Raw genomic sequence first — 14,436 nt, forward strand, 5'->3', positions numbered from 1 at the left:
CCGTGTGACACCGATGACCGCTGTCAAAGAGACAGGCCCAGCCAGGACTCAGCTGGGACCATGTGACCAGCTTCATGTTAAGACAGGTGAGCCCAGAGGCCTCAAGGGATGGGTGTGATGCAGGCACACCAAGTGAGGGCCCGGCACAGGCAAAGGGACCGGGGCACCGGGGGGGAAAGTACTGGATCACATTCACAGGAAATATTGGGACTGAGTCCCCTGCTGCTCTAGCCCGTCAGCTACCTGAGGGCAGGTCCTTTATCTTTACGACACTTCTATAAGATCTATTTGGTTTTGGGAGAGAGAGAGAGAGAGAGAGAGAAAGAGAGAGAGAGAGAGAGAACAAGTGGGGGAGGGGCAGAGAGTGAGGGAGACACAGAATCCGAAGCAGGCTCCAGGCTCCGAGTAGTCAGCACAGAGCCCGACGCGGGGCTCGAACTCACAGACTGCGAGATCATGACCTGAGCCGAAGTCAGACGCTTAACCAACTGAGCCACCCAGGCGCCCTCTTTATGTCCCTTCTGATTCCTGTTGGTCAACACCCAGCATGAACAGGGCCCCTCCCTCTCCGTGCCAGATAACCGTTCAAAGGTCAACCCGCTTAATCCGTATACCAGCCCTGGGAGACAAGCATATGAACCCTATTTTACAAATGACGAAACTAAGGCTCTGACAGGTGGTCCAGGCTTGGCCAAGGGCATTCGGGTAACAAATGGCAGAGCCAGGAGCTGGTCTCCTGGCTGGTCTCAGGATGAGCCTGGTCTCATCAAGCTCCAAAGCTTGTGTTGGCTCCGGGAGGTCACGGCGCCTCTGGAGTTGGCCCCCATCTGAGAGCTCCTCTGGCCTCATGCTTCCTTCCTGAAGTCACTGGTGTGCGTGGCAGCTTTTCCCTGGAGTCCAGACACTGGTGGCTGACCAGAGTGGAGGCGCTGGCTCACTCCTGGCTTCCCGGCGAGAGCTGGGAGACCTGTAGGATGGGGTTCTTTCCAGCCTCATCTGGTGAGTCTAGAGAGGGCACTGTGGCCAAGCGGAGGCCCAGTTCAGGCTCCCGGATGGTAGGGCTGAGGACTGGGGAGAGGAGGTCTAACCAGAGCTCTCCACCTCCCACTCCCATTTCACGGCCATGAACTTGACTCATAGCATCTCTTGGAGCATGGACGGGGTCAGGAGGAGCGCATGCTGGGTTGGGCACCAGGGACTCTGGTCCTGGTCCCAGTTCTGCCTCTGACTGTGTGCTCTCAGATGGGCTGCTTCCATTTGTTTTCCCATCTGTAAAATGGGGACAACCTTGGCTTTGCTAGGAGGCCCTGGGAATGGAATGCTGCTATTTCCCAGCATGTTTCAGACCCTGGCTCCTTCTAGCCAAAGAAATCTCTGCCCCTGATGGACGTCGTGGTCATTGTTGTCAACACAATGGAGAACTGCACCCAAATGTGAAGAATCGGGGGCACAGGGAAGTGTGGTCTGTTTGGGGGGAGCGTCTCTTTTCTCACTTCCACCATCCAGCCCCCTCAGGGACCCTCTCCTCAAGGTCTGCTGTGACCTTCTGGTTGTGAAGTCCAAGTTCTCCCACTGAGGCCCTCCGGGACTGGGTCTCGTCCCTCCCATTCTCTTTCAGCTTCCTTGCCCACTCCTCCCATTCTTTCCCTTGAGCCTCTTTAGAATGCTGGGCTCTTCACACTCTGTCCTGACTTCCCTTCTATTCTAAGCATCCCCCAGCTGATCTGGACTACTCTCCTGACCGTTCAGGCGACCTCTGCCCATGCCAGTCACCCCCCAATCCCTGATGGCAGCCCAGGCCCCCTCCTCCGTGGCCACCACCCTCTCGTCTTCTCTCCTTCAGGCTCAGGGTGTTTCAGACCGACCTCTCCAACCTCCCCCCGGGGCTGGCTTCCCTCCCTCGCTCCATTTGCCCTCTCACCCAGAAAGCCCACCATGCACCCTGGAACCCTGGCCACAGGGTCCTCTCCTCTTCCACCTGCCCCCAGTGGCTTGGGTCACAGTATACTCTCCTATTCCTGTCTGTATCCACGCCCCCTCCTCCTGGATCACGTCCTGGCCCCTCGTTACCAGCGTCAATGCTTAAAACAGGGACCTCCTCTTGTCTGTCCTGCCCCATGTCCGGAAGCCCACCCCCTGCCGTCAGGGTCCCCTCCACTGCGGCCTTGCTCCACTTCTTCATCTGAAGCATATCTGGCTCCCTCCCATCTCAAGGCTTTTGGGTTGGTCCAAGAATGCTGGGACACACTACCGAGGGGCGTCTGGACCTGGGGAGGCCGGTCAACCTCCCACCGGTGAAATGAGAAGACACCTGCCCACGGCTGCCCCGCCCACAGATTCTCCTCTCTCTGATTGGCCAGGCTCACTCCGCGCTATGGGACCCCGCCCTCCCCACCACAGCTGATTGGCCCAGGCTGGACGCCGGACCCAGGAGCGGCCCAATGGGATTCTTGCCCATGAGCATGAAGGTGGAACCCGCAGACCCGGGGCCTGGAGTGGGCAGGCGGCTGGGCGCTGGCGGTGTGGGGGCCGGGGCCTCAGGGCTGCGTGGGTCTTGCCCTTCCACATGCTTGTGTCTCGACCTTTTGTCAACTCACCGTCCCCCGCAGGTATCAGCCCTTTTCCTTACCCTCCTCAGACGTGGTTCCCGTTGTGGAAGCTCTTCTCCCTCGCTGCGGGGCCCTTGCCTCCAGCAGGCATCCCGTGTCCTGCAGGCCTGGTCTGTGCTTCTCCACGGCACCCCGAGGGGGCAGACGGAGGCCCCAGACAGGACGGGCCGCTGCCTTTGCCTCTCTGCAGGGGCCCTCCACCACTCACAGCTGTCTCACGGAAGGGAGGGCAGCAGCAGGACAGGCGAGGGCAGGCCGCGTCTGTCACCCCCTTTCACCTGTCACCGGCCTGACCACGAAGAGTCCATTTGGCAGAGGAGGAAGTGAAGTGTCAGAGAACCAGCAGGGATTTGAAGGAGCTGATCCTGGAGCCAGAGCCGGGCTCTCGTCCAAAGCTCACTGCCAAAGATGTGGGACAGAGTTTCCTAAGGTCACGGGCCTCTCTGTGGGGTCGGGTGTCCCTGCCCGGCTCTCAGCTGCGCCTGGGGGCTCAGAGTCAGGATGGGGACAGAGGTCCAGCCTGTAGGAGCCAAGCCCAGCTGTCCTGAAAGGCTGGCCAGGTGCCCGCACACCTGGATGGTGGGGCCCTGAGTTTCCTTAGTCATCAGATGCCCCTTGGGCTGACCACCCGCCAGGCGTCTGGGGTGGGTGCTGCGAACGCTGAGGGGGCGCTTGTACCCGGATGAAAGGCAGGACCCTCTGAGGAAGTGCCCACCCTTGCTGAGCTCCGAGGCGCCCACGGCGGCGGGTCGAATGGAGATCATCCAGCAGAGGGAACTGCCTTCCACAGATTGTCGCTCAGTGCGTTGACTTGACAAATTCAGACAATTTCCAAAGAGGCAGACCGATTGATCCCCAGCCTCAGTTTCCTGGTTTGTAAATGGGGAGGGCTGGATACCCCCGCGCTGACCCCCTCCCCCCTTCTGCCACCCCCGGCCTGGGGCCAGGTGCCCGCCCTGCCGGCCTGACGTCTGTGCCTGAGAACGCGTGGCGGGTGGCCGGAGGCGGGTCTGTGCCAAAGAAGCTGCTGGCGCTCCCGCCGGCTGCCTCGGGGTGATGAAAGGAGCTGACGGCTTGGCAGTGGCTCCCGGGGAGGAGGCAGCAGCCAGGCTGGCGGCTAGGTGGTGGGGATGGTGGGAGGGGGCTCCCAGGGAGGAGAACAAAGAGCCGAGGGTGCCGGACCCCAGGGGCAAAGGAGGGGAGGGGGCGGGGTGGGCAGGATTCCGGGTCCCATTCGGAGGGGAGGCGTGACATGGGGGGCTGGGTGGGTGTGAGGTGCCAGGGTCTGCCTCATGGCTGTGTGAGCCCAGACAGGCCTGTTAGCCTCTGTGAGACTCAGTTTCCCCACCTGCACAATTGGGCCAGAAATACCGGCATCACAACTCACCGCCCTACCCTCGTGCTTACAAAAGAGTGCGGCACATAGTAGGTGCACAAGTCAGTGTTTTTGGAGTCAGTGAGTAAAGTAGACTCGATGGAGGACGGGGTTGCTGATCTGTTTCTGCACGATGCCGGGTGCAGGCTAGTTCTGAACAAGCGACAGTTTTGTTATTGCTGCTGTGATTATTCGCCACGGGCAGAGGATTGAGCCAGAGGGTCAGGGTGTCTGGAGAGTAGGGTGGAGGGCGGGGCACAGGGCGAGACTGGAGATGTCCCCAGGACCAGGACATGCAGAGCTGAAGGCCATGGCTGGGAAGCTGGACTCTGTCCCGATCGCAGGGGGAGAGGCCTACGTGGCTGGGGATGAGCTGGACCGTCGTGGGCACCAGGAGGCTGTTGGCGGCCATGCTCTGGCCCGAGGAGAGGGCAGGTGGGGCAGGGAAGGGGAGAGGGCACGTGTGGAGGCCCTTTTTTGGGAAACTTGGCTAAGAAGCGGGAAGAGATGTGTAGGAGCTGGAGGGTGACGTGGGAGGGACAGAAGTCTTATTTCCTGAGTTGGGAGACATGAGCAGGTATAAAGGCAGGTGGAGAGGAACCGATCTCCTGGGAACGCTCAAAGATGTGGCAAAGGACATATTGGCGTATTGGCTATATGGGTCCCAGAGGCTATAGGGGTCCCAGAGGCTGGAGGGGAAGTCTGAGAGGGGGTTTCAGGAAGGGCTGCAGCTTTGGGTTTGGGGGGGGGTGGTTCAAGGCTCAATGGTGCAAAAAAAAAAAAATGGCCATCTTCAAGGTTGGGGTGGTTAGAGGCCCCGGCGAGCTATGGGGAAGGGGCAGGTCTGTGGGGAGAGAGGGTGTTGTGCACGGCTGGGGAGCTCTGCACAACCACGGTGAGTCCCTGGTCAGCTCCAGGCCCGACGTGGCAGGGAAGAGACGGCCTCTGTTACACATGGCGGGGCACGATGAGGCCCCACAGGCAGCTAGGAGATCGGCCGGTCCAGCAGGTCCTCTGGCGGAGGCAAGTCGATGTTTCTAGGGCCAGTTCTTCACAGAGGCTGCCTTCAGCCCTGTGCAAGGAGTCTGAGGCTGCATCCCAGGGGACACAGGAGCACTGTAATCGAGTAGCGATGTCTGCTCTGGGCACACGATGGAACGCGTAGGGCTTGAGCTGTCCCGGTGCTGCCCCTCTGGCCCAGGCCGCCGCAGAGGGCCAGAGGCCCGGGATGGAATGGGGCCGGAACTGGGTGTCACTGCAGCCCTCCCAGGGGTTCGAGGTGCGACCTTGGGCAAGTCCATTCCCTCAGCCCCAGCTTGTCATCTGTAACCTGGAAATAACAGTGCCATCTTTCCAGGTGGTTTGAGGACTAAAAGCATAATGCGTCTGGATGTGCTACAGCGGCAGGGCGTGCAGGGTGTGTGTGTGTGTGTGTGTGTGTGTGTGTGTGAGAACGGGAGTCAGGAAGGAGGCTCAATGAGTGATGTTCCATCAGGGGTGGCCTGGGGAGGGTCCAGGCACACCCATCTTTCCCTTTCCCTCGGCTGCCTGCAGGGCATTGTCACCTGGAAGCACGTGGAGGTTGAAGTCAGGAAGATCCGGGCAGTTGCAATGCGTTTTTTGGCAAGTCTCTCAAAGGCTCCCACCTCACTTTCCTCATCTGTAGAATGGGTGACTATCCTGATGAATTAGAGCAATAAGGTTTATCAGCAGCCCCTGTGGCCTCAGGCATCGTCAGTCCCAGACGGGGAGATCACAAGTCTGTCTTCAGCCCCGCCCCCCTCCCTTGACCCTCCTCTTCAGGGGCTGTTTATCCTTCCCTCTAAGCTGGAGACAGAGTATTCCCTCTCCTAGGTTTCTTTTGTAATCCGGACCTCAGTTTCCTATTTGTAGAGCTGGGGAGTTAAGATGAGGTTGGAACAGAAGGGCGATGAGAGCTCTCCCTACCCACCTTTGATGATTCTGACTCAACTCTTCTGTTAGAAAAGGGCTGGAAACATTCAGACTAGGGTGTGAATGACTGCTACAGTGCTGATTTGGATGTCACACCTGGAGGCGAGAGAGAACCTGGAGAAGAGGACCAAGATGGGCAGGGGGTACGTGGCCAGGTTAGCTGAGGGACAGTCGCTGAGGGATGGCGCTGTGAGTCTGGGGAGGAGCAGATTCGGGGAGTTGTGCTGGTGGGCCCAGGGCCCCTCACGGATTCCATGCAGCCCTGGAAGCTGGGTGGGGAGCAAGGCGGGGAAGGAGCTACGAGCTCAACATAAGGAAGAACTTCTGATAGGAAATGACCTCTGGGGAAGCAGGGCATGGTGGCCATCTGGGACATGCCAAATAGAGGCATGATTCCCTGTGGGAGTGTGGGGGGGCTTCCTTTCCGAAGGAGGGGGCTGGGGGCCATCTGCTTGAGGAGGCTGGCTCGGCCTCCCCCAGCTCTGCTGTTCCCCCACCTACTGTAATGCCGCCCTGGGATTTTTGTCTTTCACCAAGGATAACAGCTCCCCAGTGCGGAGATTTCAGGCATCAACAAAAGTGGGGGTGCTTCCTGGGGTTCCTCTCATACCTCTGGAGCATTTAGTGTTTGCCGAGAGCCTGCTGGGTAGCAGGAATGGAGCTGGGGCCTGGCAGTGAGTAGCCTGGGGACACCAGTATCAAGGGGGGGCTCGGGCAGGGGCCTCCTGGGTCTCCTGGGGACCGTCGCCGATTTGTACTTCCTGAGAGTCACAGCCAGCACTCAGCAGCCCACTATCCTTATCCCGTGTGATCAGCGCAACCTAACAAGGCGGGTGACTTTACCCTCGTCTTCCAAGTGAGGCGACAGGTCAAGCACCCTGCCCAGGCCCCCAGCCCAGGCCCAGGCCTGCCGGCTGCCCCCTTGGCTCTTGATCCCACCCGAGGTTCGCAGGCTCGGGGCCTCGCTGCTTACCGGCCACAGGCGGAGGGAGGCAGACTAGCACAGCTCCATTCCGGTGGGGGGGCCCAGGAGGGGTAGGTTGCCTGAGCAGGTGTATCCTGGGTGGGAGGGGAAGGATGCAGATATAGGGGCAGTGGGGAGACACCGAGGGTCTCCACGCAGGGCAGGGGCACCACGACTGCAGTGTGGGGAGCAGGAACCCCGTGGAAGGACGTGAGGATACGAGGGGCTGGATTTGGGGGGACAGGTGGACCGGGCTTGGGGTGCGGCGCAATGCAGGAGTGACAGACATGAGGTGGGGCACAGGGATGGCCAGCTTTCAGCTCTCATTGCCTTTGAAGGAGTTGCCCTCTCTGAATGGGTGCCTAGTGCCTTTGCCTCCCCAGGGCGCTCGTTCCAGGGTCTGGCCCACCCTGGGGGCCCTGCTGTCTGCTGGGTCCGGGTCAGGTGTCTGTGTGGGGACCCAGGCCTGTGTCCCAGGCATCTTATCTGAGCCTCCCACAGGCCTCCCAGTTGGAGCAGCAAGGGTCTGGGTTTGGGCTTCTACAGCCAGAGAGCCAAGACCCCCCCCCCCCCCATTCATTCCTTTCCTGGGTCCCAGGAGCAAGCCCAAATTTCCTCCCTTCTTCTCCGTATTTGGCTCTGGCCCCAACATTGACCCGGCCCTGGGGCCAGATAGTCTGACTCAAACCAGTACTCTTGCTACTAGCCGTGGCACCTGGGCCCTCTGTGAGGTCCTCGTGTGGATGGGGTCACCTGTGTCCCGGTGCCCACAAATCCAAGCTGGGTTTGGACAGAGTTATTGGTGTAGGGCAGCTCTTAGGTGGCTGTCACAGACAGAGAAAGACGCAGAGGATCCAGCAGATGCCAGAGCCACCCTGGGAGAATTCTAATGAGTTCCAGCAGCGCGAGCCAAGGACAGACAGCCCGATTTTCAGGTCCGGTCGACAGTTGACTTGACCCTCACCGGGACCGGGTCAGGCGGTACTTTCTCTTATTCAGATAGGACGCAGAGCTCAGGGATGTTGAGGAAATCACGCGTTCAGCTGGAGGGGACAGTAGCAGCCTGTGGAGCCCACTGGGTCCCGGTCCCTGCCCACCGCTTCACACTGAGCTGGCAGGGCCACGAAGACTGAAGGAGACATGTGTCAAGTGGCTGGGACGAGCTACTGTGACTGTATCTGCAAGTCACCGAGGCTTGGCCTTCCTACCTCTTCACCATCCCTCTGTCCCAAGGGATCTGACCGGGCTTGCCAGGCCTGCCCTTCCCTGGGGCTCTGCTCTGGACTCCAGAGGTGCTGGGACAGGTGCCACCCCTTCCCGGGTCCCTCCCTCCTCTAGCCCAGGCTCCCCTTTGACTCTTGCCTCCAGGTCTTGGCTTATTCCATCCCTACCCCAGAATGTCCTCTTGTATTTGCCCTTGTCACGCGGCACTCCCCAAGCACCTCCCCTTTCTGCCCCTGGGAGGGGTGAGAAGTCCCTTGTGCTCCCTCAGCCTGTGTTCCCCTCTGCTCATCAGTGTGTGGCCCTTGTTGGTTTCCAGCCCCCACATTTGCTCAAGGGCAGGGCCGGGTCCAGTCTCTCCGCAGCTCTGGCTTTGCCTGGCCCCGAGGAGGCGGCTGTTATATCCGTGGAAATGTATTGAATATGGACCCCCTCCTGGTCTGCCCCACGTTGTACCCATTCTCTGGAAGAGGAGAACAGCTGCGAGTTGCGTGTGGTATCCCGGGGCTCACAGGGAGTGCAGGCAGTGCAGGGGCGGAGCTGGGGGGCAGGTGCAACTTCCCCTGTTCTTGCTTCTTTGATATCCAAGAGGTGGGAAGAAGTGATAGCCTGGGAGGGATCAGAGTAGACTTCGGGGCAAGGCTGGGCCTGGCCAGGACCCTGGACAGCTCAGCAGAGCCCAGGAGGCCCTGGCGTGCTGGGATGGTAACTGAGATGTGTGGGGGCCTTTACAGAGGTTGGAAGGGGCCTGCCTGACACCTGAGGGGGGACAGAACAGTCGGAGGGGAGAGCAGGTGTCCTGAAGTCTGAAGATTGGCCTTGCAGTCCCAAGTGTAACAGATACTTGCTGGACAGGTCTCGAAACCTCTTGGGCCTCAGTTTCTTCATCTGTAAAATGGGCCTCATAGTCTTCCTTCACAGGGCAGGTTGCCCCCAGCTGAGGTCCCAGCCAGGCTGTTGTGAGAAATAAACCAGTTACCAGGCAACTGGAAAAGTTCCCTAAAAATGAAAAGGGGCTCACAGGCAGCATGAGGGCTCACAGCCCAGGCCACCCACAGGGGGAAGCTTAGGAGGGGTGACCGGAGGGTTGGCGGGGGTGCCTGGCGGTGACACCCAGAGCTTCCCCCACCCTTCCTGCTCCAAGAGAGCGGTGAGCTGCAGCCTGCAGAGGGTGGCTGGCCCTGCCTGGGTGTGGCCTCTGTCCAGCTCCTGGGGACTCCAAACCTAGAGCAGCATCACCTGGGGCAGAGGCCATCATTCCTGAGGCATACCTTGGGCCAGTTTTCTAGTGACAAATGCCTCCCCCTCCCAGCTGGCCTCCCTGGAGCCGTCCCCTGTGGCATCATCAGCTAGCTAGCGTCCTGAAGTTCGCTTTTACAAGGCTCCTCCCGTACCCGGCTGTCTGGGTGATGGCCCGAGTCATATGGGGGAGTGTCCTGGAATGAATGGGATGGGGGGACTCATTTGGACAGCAGTCTGGCTGGACCCTCAGTCAAGGGCAAGAAGAGGGGGCTCTTGGGGTCTTTCCGCATCTCCTTGCTTCATCTTTGGTCAAGGGTGGGAGTGAGAGACTACATCGTTTCCCCCCTCAAGTTGAGAAAGTTGAGGCTCAGGGAGACACGAGAATGTGCCAAGGTCTCAAGCCGGCTGGCAGAACTGGGTTAGAATCCATATCCCTAGACTTGGGATCTGGAACCCTGACAGCATTAGCAAACACCACTAGTGAGCTCCAGTTGTATACCAGGCTCTCCACGGGCACTGCCCCTCCCTCCCCGGGGTTGAGACTATTGGGGCAGCTTCACAACAGGAAAGGTCAGGAGGCTGGGTTTCCGAGTCACAGGCTGTGAGTGGCAGAGGCAGGATTTGAACCAACGGTCAGGGCCTGGCTCAGGAGTTGGGGCAGTCACTGGAGTCTGACCAGAGGTGGGCAGGGCCTCGGGTCCCTGACGGGGCATGGCTTTTCCACCCTGGGCCTGGAGGAAGGTCCTGGATGAGGCCGTGTCAGACAGCTGCTTTGAAATCGACCTCCCTCTGGGCTGTGTCAGGATTCGGACAGACCTGGGCTGGCAGGTGGAGACCTTGGAGGTCATAATGGGGCATAGGTGGGGGTGCAGAGCCAGGCTTCGTCCTCCCAACCCCAGAGAGCTTCTCCCCACCCCTCCAGCACATACTGATGTCTCCTCTCTGAGCTGCCCCGGCCTCCCCTGCCAGAGTGACTGCTGGGGGCCTGACACAGCTCTGGCTGTTGTGGGAGCCCAGTGACCATTCGTCAAAAGATTCACCGTAGCTTGCACGTTGGCTGTGTGCCAGGCACCACGGAGGACCTAAGCAGGTCCCGAAAACCTAAGCTCCTTTGCCACTGGGGCATGAGAGGTCGTCTGTGGCATTGGCCTTGCCCATGCTTCCAGCCCCTCCCAGCCCCTGCCCTACATGCACCCTTCATGGTGCCCACACCCCTCCCTGAATGCCCCCCACTCTCCTTTCTTCACCATATTCCGACGGTCATAGACAAGTTGGAGACCACAAAGCGTCCCATCAATAAAAGCAAAAAAAAAAAAAAAAATCACCTATAATCTTATCCCCAGGGTCATCTTGCTGTGCTGTGCTCCCTATGTTCTCCCCCCACTGCCTTTCTTTTTTCACGACACAGACTCAGGTGCCTACTTTGTGTAGCCTACTTTGCTGGCTCGTGGGATGTGTGCAGAGCACGGACATCATTTTCCTGCCATGTCACGTGCTGGCAAGTGGTTGCTTGACATTCTCTGGACATACCATAATTTTTTAAACCGATCCCCTCTTGGTGGGCTTTTAGCTTGCTTCCGATGTGGGACTATTACCAACAACTGCAGCCGCTGTCTCGGGATGCCTTTCCAGAAGGTGAATTCTTGGCCAGCGGATACCATAGCACGCTCTTTCGAGACTCTTGTGCCTTTGTACAGGCTGGTCCCTCCGCTGGGCGGTCTCTCTGTCATTTATCGCCATCCCGAAATCTTACTCCTCTGATGTGCGCCCATAGCCTTCTTCCCAAGTGTCCCCGGGCTGCCGAATCTGCAGCCCTTTTCCCTGTCCCCGGCTGTCCTTTTTGTCCCTGGTGTCATGAGCGACTGTTGACCTCCTGCCTCTCTGAGGCCAGACAGCCTGGCATCGTCTCCTTCTGTCCCCGACACATAGGAGGCTCGTGGGAAAGGCCTCCCAGATGAACAAGCCATCCCCTGGCTGGCTTAGCAGTGTGGGATTGTGTGGTGTTTCTATTAGTCTCCATGAACAAGTGCCACTGTGTTTATTAAATTTTTCCAAAAGCAGAATGTCTGCTGTGTTTGCTAGTTGGTTGCTCTTTTAGGAGTGGGTCTAGCCTGCCCGTCCTGTACTCCTCAATCCATCTCTCAGAGCCCGCTCTCCGGACACCCACTGAGCTAGAGGCCCTGAGGGCGGCCGTGCTGGGGACCGAGGCGAAGCAAGAGGCCACCCGGACCAAGGCAGGTGTGGGTCAAGCTCCGAGCTCGGTGCCTGCGACTGGGTGGTGCAGGTAACGGTGGGCCCTTTAGGTGGGGAGCTCACGCTTGGCTCCAAAAGAAGCGCCGAGCGTCAGGCATACAGCAAGTGCTCAATAAATGCACGTCACAGGCAGGTTAAGAGATGGTGTCTGGGAGCTGAGGGGCGGGCTGGGGGGGATTGGAGGTGGTGAGGAAGCCAGCTTTAGAGAATGAGCATCACAGGAACTTCTCTGCTCTGCCCCCCAGGGACCAAGACTGACAGTTCTCCGCTATCCCGGACCATATGTCCTCCAGGGTCTCCTGAGGCCACTACCAAGCTGTGGCTCTGTCTTTGGCAGGCAGCAGGTGGAGTCTGTTGGGCTGTTGAGCCCAAGCCCTGTCTCTCAGGCAAGCACGACCGTTTCCTCATCGTCTCCCTTGGACATGCTGTGCTGGAGAAGCCTGCGGCCCTAGGGCGAGAAAGATGCTCCCTGCCAGTTTGTGATGCCCCCTCATGCTCCACAGGGCGGGGCAGCGCGGCTGGAGGAGCTGGGAGGCTCTGTGTGCCAAGAGGAGTTGAGGTCAGTGCGTCTCACCCTTCCCATGCCCACTCACTCACTCAGGAGACACTGGCCTTGCCCTGGGCGCTGGTCACAAGGCACCATAGGGCATTTGGCCTCCTGTGGCCTGCTGAGCGTTGGCACTCAAGGCCCCGCATGGCCTGCCTCAGGGCCTGCTCCCGTCCTTAGGGAGTCCTCGCCTTCCCGATCTTCCTTCACATCTCCTCCTGGGTATCTGCAGTTCCCGCCATCGGGAACCCCCATCGAGCCATCTCCCCTGTCCACCCTCTGTACTTTCTTCCAGGCCCAGTCCTGGTGCCCTCTTCCGGGAAGCCGGCCCCCTCTCCCAGGGTGGGTATCTCTCCCTCCCCAGCCCACACTCGGTCCGGGCTGGTCTCTGGGCATGTCTGCCCCGTGGCTTTTCACTGGCCACGGCTGGATGGCAGGGGCCGCATCTGGTGCCCCCTGCATCCTCGGCCCCCCCGGCACAGCCTGGCACACACAGGTTTCCGGGATGACACAGGTGGCCAATGGATGTTGTGGCCACCTGAGCAGTGGAGGTGACCGTGGATTTGGGCCACTGAACAAACCTCCTCCTGGGCAGCAGGCCTGTGTGTTTATCTGGGGTTTCTTCCCCGAATTCCCAGGTGACTGCTCTCCCACTCCTCTCTTCCTGGCTTGGGAAGAGCCCGCCTTGGGGCTCTGACCTTCACTAGGCAGGCAGACTTGAGCTGGGCCTCTGCAAAGGTCAACGTGGCCCCGGGGGACAGAGCGGGTAATCGTGGTGGGGGCACCTGCCTGGTGGCTCGAGGGCACTGGGGAACCCACTTCCCAGAACGGACCCTGGGAGGCGACCATGTGGCAGCTTCCTGCTCCCCAGGAAAAGCGTAGGGGCTGCTGGCACTGTGCTCACCACCCGGAGGGTTTTACCCTCTGTCGGACCATCCTTCCCCCTTGCCTGGCTGAGATTGTATTTCTAGCCTGGCCTCTTCACTCTGCCCCAGAATCGCCCCAGCCCAGGGTGGGAGAATTCAGGTCTACGGACAAGGAAGAGGAGGCCCGGTGCCCACCTGTGGCCCCCTCGGCCAGTCTCTGCCCCCCTCGTTGGCCTCAGGGCCCCAGCCAGGCCTCCATCGTCTCCCTGAGCAGCCCCTCTCACTCCTCTGTCCGGGCTGCCAGAGCGATCTCTGCAAAGATAAACCTGACCAAGGCATGCCCCTGCTCAGAACCTTCTATGGCTCCCCACTGTCCCTGATAAAGTCCACCCCCTTGGGCAGGCATCCAAGGCTCTTCCTGCTCTGGCTCCTGTCTGTCCCCCTCCCCCACCTCATCTTCCCTTCTCCCCCCCACTTCCTCTTTCTCTAGACCCATCCAAGCTGCCATTCCAAACATGCCAAGGCCTTTGCATGCACTGTTCCCTCTGCCTGGAAGGCCTTTTCCCTACCTTCTCTCCTGGGCATACACTTTCTCAGCTGGGGTGTGTCCGCCTCCAAGAAGCCACACCAGGTAGCCGGCCCCGCTTCTGCTCCGGCACTTGTGCGGGGAATTTTTCTGTGTTCCTGTCTGCCTCCCTACCAGCCTGGGCTGTCCCCAAGGGCAGGCCAGGCCTGAGGCGCCCACACTGAGTGTCCTCAGACTGAGTCTGAAGCCGTGGAGAATGCAGGAGTGGGAGCCACCTTGCCATGTGAGTGTGGTGGGGGAGGGACCCACGAACATTATCGAGGTGCCCTCCGCGGGCTTCTGAGGGGCCACACCCCCTTCTCACCTTGCTCCCAGTCTGGGAGGCCCAGGCCCGGCCCGTGCCCTGGCTGCAGGCCCTGTGGACGCGGCCTTTCACCCGGGGCAGGGGGCTGGAGGTCGTCAGGGGCCCCTCAAGCTCCCCAGGGTGGGACCACGGCCTCTGGGGGTGTTGCTCTCCCCGACCAGGCAGGACTTTCTTCAGACCAGGGGCCTGGTTCTCTGTGGCCCTGACCTGCTTACCTGCCCCGCTCCGGGTCAGGCCTCCGCCGGCCACCCTCTGTACCCTGGGATTAGGGACCTGGGACCCCGGGGAGGAAGTGATGGGGGCGCAGGAGGCGCACCCGGGGCCTCTGCAGCCTCGGAGCTGGGGTCCGCGTCTCCCCGGAAGACTGGGGGGGAGGCGGGGGGAAGGGGTCCGGAGCGGGGTGCCCTCGCGGCCCCGGGAGGGGGTCCGGGCCGGAGGCGGGGGCCGCAGCGCCCCGGAAGGAGCCGCGCACGCCCCGGCACGCGGTCCCCGCCGCGGCGGCCGCGGATCCGGAGG

Source organism: Lynx canadensis, chromosome B4 (assembly GCF_007474595.2).
Source record: "Lynx canadensis isolate LIC74 chromosome B4, mLynCan4.pri.v2, whole genome shotgun sequence".
Classification (NCBI taxonomy): domain Eukaryota; kingdom Metazoa; phylum Chordata; class Mammalia; order Carnivora; family Felidae; genus Lynx; species Lynx canadensis.